Genomic DNA, 7,635 nt, shown 5'->3' with positions numbered 1-7,635 from the left:
TTGCTTCCCGGAGCTGGGAAGTCAGAGGGATGTAAAAGCTGGTCCAGCTGCACATGGCTGCTGTCAAAATGGGGAGCAGCAGCAGCACTGTGTCCTGGGGGTTGGTAGGAGTGCGTCACCCCCAGGCTATGGGTGGAGCTCACATCCTGCCTCAGGGAACACAGTTTGACAGCTTCCCTTCCCCTAAAGAGCAGCTGAAGCCTGTCTGCTCCTGGGGCTGCTGGAGCATGACCAGTGCCAGGGCTGTCCCTGGAGCCTGGGAAGGAGCACTTCAGGACCAAGCACCATCTGACTCCGGCAAGGAGCCTGGGAGCAAGTAAACAGGGGCAGATTAATGAAAGTGGGACTGACCTCTAAAGGAGACCCTGCTTTTCACCTAATTATTTAACCTGGACTTTGTATCAGCTGTGCCTGAAGAGAACATAAAAGCTTCATGTTTTGGGATATTCACCAACCTTTACCAAATGGGTTTTGGCCAACCAACTTTACTTTTACAAATTTTCTGGTGTTCTCCATGGCATCATCTGATGGGCAGATGACCTTGTGGCCAAGGACTGCACCTTTCTAAGCATTATTCTTGTCCTCTGCTGTTGCTGTGAGCACCTAAATCCAAATGCCAACATGCAAGCTTGGCTCTTGTTTGGGCACTTCTGTGTTCCCATCCCTAGTTTACAGCACTGTGTCATCCTTCATCCTTAATAGTTGAAAATATTAAGAAAATGGGGCTTCTTCCACAACTAGAGGAGGTCAGGAGGCAAACTCAAATCCAGAGAATAAACATAAGTTGATGAATATGATGTGAATCACAGCTACCCAAGAGCTGTGGAGAAGACTCTTCGACTTTCAAAGGCACTACAGCAGTGATTTTCCACCATGGCATTGAGGGAAAATGACTTTAAAAGCCACATCCTTTGCTCCTTTTTCTGGCTTATTTTTCCCCCTGCCTCAGTACTTATTTCTGACAGATGTTTGGGAGTTTGGCCATGTAAATAATCAAGCTCAGGGCATTAGGAAAACACTCATGCATAAACACAAACTTTAATGTGCTTTAATATGCAGGGTAGAGTGTCTTGTTTTTGTTTGGGCTGGTCCCAGGGGTGTCTGTGATGGGGCTTTCTGCCCCTCCCCTGTCACTGATCCCAAATGTTGATGCAGTTGTACGCGGCCCAACACATCCTGAGGATTCACTGCCTCCAACTCCTCATTGTCTTTTTTTTTTTTTTTCATTTTGCAGCTTGCCTAATATCTAGTCAAATTCTGGAATGCCAAATCTTAAAAGCCATCCTGGGATTAGAGATGCTTGTTTGTTATACTTATTTCTCTGGAAGAAGAGGAGCAAAACTAGGAAGGAAAAGAGGCTTGTGGATGCCTCGGGCTCCCACAGTAGGCTCTACAGGGGCAGTATTCACTGCTGAGTGGCAGGAGCTGAATTATAGACCAACAGCACCAAGATTTTAAGGGAGGTAGAAGGAATTGTGACAGTAAATCAGATACTGCCTCTATGTTAGTTTTGTGCAGAGTCAGGTGTAGCTTGGAGGAAATGAGTTGGGCTCATGACTGCACTCCTGCTTGCTGCAGAAATGATCTGTGAGTGAGCAGCCCAAAGGGATTTTTAGTTTTATAAGAAGCAAAAGAAAGTGTTCCTTCATTAATTTCCCACTTTTGCTACATGAGTTGCTGCTGCCAGATGCCCTGGGACACCCGAAACATGAAAGTGTTCAGGAGGCAAATAGAAAAAAACCTTGCAGGATGGTCCATGAGGAAGCAAAGCAAAAATGCTTCTGGCTCAGGAAGTTTGCTCTTGTTACAGACAGTGCTTTGAAAATCAGATGGTGTCAGAGGGGTCAGGCCTGCTGCTAATCAGGGGTGCCTGCCCAGAAGGTAAGCTGGGTAACTGAGGACAGAGCCTGTGAGCCAGCCTCCCTTGCTGACCGGTCCCTGGATCAGGCTGAATGTCACTGTCCAGGTGCAGCTCGGTGCAAAGGCCATCAGAACCCCTGAAACCACACTGGTGAGGACTGTGACCAGAAGGCAGAGTTTGTGCCCCCAAACCTGTGGAGGGAAAAAAAGAGAAGAACGAGGCTCAGCTCCTGGAAGGGTAGGGGGCAAACCAAAGGGTTTGAAGAAGCTGGAGAGGGTGTCTGTTAATTTTGAATAGGAGTCTATATCTGCTCTTCCCTTTGCAGCATTAACCATCTCTGTGGAATTTCAGGGAACTCCCCTGCCTTGTGTTTTCAGGTCATTGCTCACTTTTGGTTAATGACCTGGCCAATGAATTCAAGATTGCTCTGATATGGCTTCCCAACCCAACTTTCAAAGCTGCCATAGCTTTTTCATGGGGATTTGTTTGCTACCTGTGATCTTTTTATATTTTCTAATCAACCCTGACTAACTATTGAGCTCTTCTTGAGTAGGGTTTTGTACATTGCTGTCATTTGTCATTCCCTTTATCACTGTGACTCACTGGTAGTCAGAAATAGAGAGTTTCCAAAACAAACAAGCTGACTGGAACATTGGAAAGGCATTTGATAACTAGCTGACAGAGATACATATTCAGTTAGAAGTATGAATTATAGAAGCTATTAAATTAGTCAGCATCCACTAACAAAAATAGCAGGATAATAAGAACCTGCCAAAATAAGTGTCTTTTGTTTTTCACAGTAACTGAGCAGATCCCATCACTCAAACTTCATCCTCTCATGAGCCCAACATACAGATATTTTTGACTTGCCCTAAAGTTTAGCCCATGAGAGCCTCATCAGACTCCATTTGAGACGTCTGGTTTTGTTTTTACCCTGAGCACAATACATCCTGGTTATGGTATTTCATGTTGCTCTTGGGTGCTCTCAGTGCAGGAGCAGCAGTGAGCTGGGACAGGGTGAAGACCCCTTAACACTCTGACATGTACGTGTTTCATCTTAGGAGGAATTATATCCTACTCCCTCATGTCTTTTCATACTCCTGCTTCACAGAAAGCCTTTGCAAAAAGATCCTTCAGTATTTTGACAGAGAGAAACAGAAGAGCATTTTGGCTATAAATGGCTATGAATTTGGAAGCTCTGGTTTCTGTTGGCTCTCACCATCATACGGTGGCAAGAAATGCCTTTGTTAGCAACACGATTGCTTGGAAAAGTGATTTGAAGAGTGGTGCTTCTGACAGCCATGGAATCTGCTCTCTGCTATTTCATGTCCGGTTGTACCTGGATGTGGGAGCATCACCACCCAAGCTTCAGTTCTGGGAAAAAAGATGGAATGTTTTCAAGTCTACTAGGAGATTAGTCAGAAAACAAAACTTAAGAGACTGAGAGGATGAGGGCGGTAACAAATGTTTCTGATTAAAACAAAACAAAACAAAGATCTTCTAAAATGCATGTGAAGAAAAGCTGAAATTGTCATAAGTCTGTCTCCTTTTGTCCTTGAAATGGGACAGAGGACTCCATCCCAGGATGGAAGCCTAGATGTAGGATTTTTGTGGTAATGCTGTAGCCATTTGATGTCTTTCATCTGAGAATTTCTTTTGCCAAAGGTGTAGCCACACACAAGATGTGGCCACAAAGAGTTACTTCAATAAATCACTATCTACTGATGAAAAATCCATTTAAGCAGGAAGCTGCTAAAAAAGCTGGTCTGGTTCACTGGCAGTATGGTAAAGATTTAATAAGGATGGAAAGCAGTCTGTCCAATCTTTGCATAGATGAGCTCCTTCACAAGCAGATTCATCTGCACAAACTAACTGATGGTGTGTTTGCCTGCACTGAAACCAATGAGACAAACACAGTCCCATCCTAATTTTGTGACACTGCAGAAGTACTACAGGGGACGGCTATGCCCCTTCCCATAGACCTTCCTCTTTGGAGGAGTGGGACAGTGAAAAGAAGGGAACCATAGCAATATCTGTTCAACAGAGACAATATTGGGGCAGTCTTGGGAGGAAAAGGTTATTGAGAATACAAAGTAAAAAAAAAAATTCAAGACAGACTGGATCTCCAGAAGGATTATGCACTCCCTGTTACCTCCATTTCTTCAAATTCCAGTCGATCACCCCTTGTTATTTTACTGAAAAATTTGGTATATATGCAGAGGCAGATAAGTTACAAAGCCCTGAATTTGTTCAGAGTTTAACCTAAAAAATAATTCACTGGGCAGATATATGGCACAATGATAATTGTGATGGAAAAGAGGAAATGAAGGACAATAATGTCTAGAACTGCCTAAATACAGACTCAGCTGAAAAAAAGGGGGATCAAATAAAATTTAGGAAGGAACTGCTTCTATTTCTGTAGAAAATGGAAGAATATTTCTGCTTCTGTTTCTGAGAAAAACTCTCCTAGTTTGAAACTGATTTATGGCCATCTGGATACTGTTAAAATTAATGTGAAGTAAATTTATTGCAAAGATGAGCAAATAGCTCTTGGTGCAAGAGTAAAAGAGTAAAAATTTCATCTTGGACTCTGAGCTTGTGTTGCAGTTTGCACCTATGAGAGAAAACAAAGTCTCTCCACTTGTGTTAATTCCTCAGGGTTGTAAAAGTGAAGTGATACCTTGGCTTTTTTTTTTTTTTTTTTGATTTTTGGGTCAGCCTTTGAAACAACCTTTGAGAGTAAGACCTTAAAAACCACCACCCATCTCCATTTTAAGTGACACACAGATCTTTTCAATCAGGTTTTGGTTGCATTTATTTTCTTTCTGGATTGTGAATGTTGTTCAACCACATCAGAAAGGAACCAGAAGAAAGAGTTCATCCCATACCTGTCTGCACACCACCCACCTGTCTGCTGTGTAGCCAGTGCTCATGGAGCCAATAAACATCCCAGCATTCACACACCACTGGAAGAGGTCCAGCTTCTAGGAGTCCTGGCACACCAGATTAAACTGTAAGGGCAAACACAGTTAGAAGCTCAGGGGCATTCCCCCAAACCATGGCTGTTTTAGAAGGAAGGAAACCAATGGCATCAACTAGAAAAGAGAGGGAAAGAAACCTTCTATCTTCTTAAGCTGACATCTGCATTACAACTTGTTTGGACTTTCCCCAACCTTGTGAAAGTTACACCCCAGAAAATGATTGCATAATGACACATAAGGAGAGTGAAAAAGGGAGGAAAACTCTGAAAGAACAAACAAAAAAGATCAGAAAAAAATCTCATCCTCTTGTCATCACCTATCTGCTTGAAATTTGAAGGACACTCGGAGCATCATCTCCTTCCCTGATGCCAAGACCTGTCTCAAACCATGTATTTCCTCACTGCAAAAGCAGTACCAGGTGAGAGAGATGGAGGTGCTGCCGTGAGCCCTGCTGGAGGGGAGCCAGGAGCTGGGGTGTCCCTCACCTCATTAGCACTGGCAAAAGGCCCAGGATTTGGCTGGCATTTCTCTGAAGGGAAGGGATACTTGGGAACTTGCTTTTGAATTACAATTAACAGGTTGTCAGGACACACCCAACAAAGGGAGGAGAGCAAATTGTTAATAACTTCTCTACAGCTGGAACTAGTTACTCAAGTGTAATTAGCCTTCAGCCCAAAAAGAAGCATGAATGCATTTGGCTGTTTATTTAACCTTTGTCTAACTCAGACAAGTTTGCTGGGGCCATACCAAACAGCTCAGCTCGGTTTCCCTGGTGTGGAGGACAGCTGGAGTGCTCTTCTCTGCCCCAGCCCATCTGCCCCAAGGGAAAATGAGATGGTCTTGCTTTGTAACAGCCATGATAGTGAAGCAAGGAAATATGAATGTCCTACCCATGGAAGCTGAGAAGTTTTTTAAGGTTGAGTTACACAAATATCTGCTAGGCACAGTTTAGGTATAGCTAATACAGATTTGGCAGTGGAGGGGAGGTAAAGAGATCTGTTTGGAGATCATTCCTATACTTCAGGTCTTACATGGCTTTAAGACTATTGTACTGCTTTGCATTGGTTTTCATATTCTATATAACCTGGTTTAGATTCTGTAGATTTACATAAAGGAGCACTGTTGTTGCTAAAGCGTTATGTGAGAAATGTAGCCCTATCCTCTGCTTCTTGGTCATTATGGTTGAGTGTCTGGATTATCATCCAAAAGTGCAATTCCTCAGTTTGGGTGATGGGGTGCTACCCTCAGTTTGGTGATGGAAATAATAATTATGAGAATAGCTATTTATGACAAGATTGCAGTATTATGCTGCCAGGAAAAGCAATCATTTCCCCTTGCTTATGTAGATGGATCTTTGCCCTAAATGCCTAGCAGGTTCTGATATTGAGTGTTTATTAGCAGTCAGACTCAGACTGTACACCAAAAGCAAACTTTATTAACCCAGCATATTCTATCTTTAAGCTGTGCAGACAGGAGTGATTTTTCTGGACAAGCTATGCCTTACCTCTGTCACGAGTGAGCTCCCTGGGGAGTTGTAAACCCAGCCATCCCTGCAGGGACCGAGGTGCTCCTGCTGCCCCCCAGGCTGCCGAGGGGGTCGGTGCAGCTGATGCCTGTGGTGTTCCAGTCCACCTCGTACCTCCTGCAGCGGCTGCTGAAGCTGGCCCCGTGGCCATCCCAGCCGGGAACTGTGTGATTCAGCTGCTCCTCCAGGCTCCAGCCACAGCGCTGGCTCAGCTCAGCCAGCCCGGGGCTGGAGCAGCGATGCTCAGGGGTCAATCCCAGGAGAAATATCCCCACATAAATGGGAGCAAAAGCAACAGAAAGCAGGCATAAGATAAAGGAGGCTTTCTTCTGGAAGAAGTCAAATTCTCTGATGTGCTCTAAAATGTCATCCAGGGTTAGCATCTTTGTGTGTCACAAATCATGGAAGTATTCAACTCAGTTGCTTTCCAGGGCTTTGGCTTTCACTGCATGACTAAATAAGAGCTGAGGTGTTTGATTTAAACTCACAAACATATAATTAGTTTAGTTTGTCAATTGTCAAGTCATGCATTGCAACTTTTGTTTCTTAAATGCCGTTTCTAAACACACTTTGGCTCTTCTTTTTGGCTTCTGTTGTTAATTTGTTTCTTATAGGACATACTTCAAATGCAAGATCTGTAGCCTTAGCTTATGGCCATTTCAGTCTGTCACTGACAATCTGCCCATCCACAGGATGGGGCCGGTGGTAATTACTCTGTCCAGTATTTTCAGAGGCCATAAATACTATTAAAGAAATATGATCCTTTTCCTCATGTGCATATACAAATGGAGAATCTTAAAATTACAGTGGACATGGATAATTGCTTGTATGCTCTTTTGAGGGAATAGGAGAACACAATACAGCAAAAACACAACAGGGCAAATTTCTTTGAGCTACTTAGTGGTTAGTGTTGTGTCTCAAATGGGAAGCAGACCAGTCACTGCAGTATGAATTGGGGCCTCTGAGTCAAAGGTGGCCAAACTGAACTTGCAGGGGTTCACATGCAGCTGACCCACACTCAGGGAACTGGGAGTGGCCCTGAGATTTGTCTCTAGCCCTTGCATACCCATCCTGCCCTCTGCCTCCTGCCCTGCCCTGCACCCTGGGGAGGCAGAGGGTAGAGGCTGCTGCAAGATACAGCCCCATCTCACAAACAGTTTGCAGGTGTTTAGTGAGAATGTAATAGACAATGCTAATGTGTAAATGTGTGATTAAGCAATGGAGACATCCTCAGCCTCCTTTACTTGAGAGGGTGATTAATGTCGTGT

The 7,635-nt window shown here is 43.9% G+C and overlaps 1 pseudogene; it reads right to left on the bottom strand.

Annotated features, from left to right (window-relative positions):
* Window positions 1-1,288: 1,288 nt before the first annotated feature.
* On the bottom strand, window positions 1,289-6,750 carry LOC119699111 (annotated as a pseudogene).
* Between the last annotated feature and the right edge of the window lie 885 nt (window positions 6,751-7,635).

This window comes from Motacilla alba, chromosome 3 (genome assembly GCF_015832195.1).
Source record: "Motacilla alba alba isolate MOTALB_02 chromosome 3, Motacilla_alba_V1.0_pri, whole genome shotgun sequence".
Classification (NCBI taxonomy): domain Eukaryota; kingdom Metazoa; phylum Chordata; class Aves; order Passeriformes; family Motacillidae; genus Motacilla; species Motacilla alba.
This window is presented reverse-complemented; position numbering and strand designations above follow the sequence as displayed.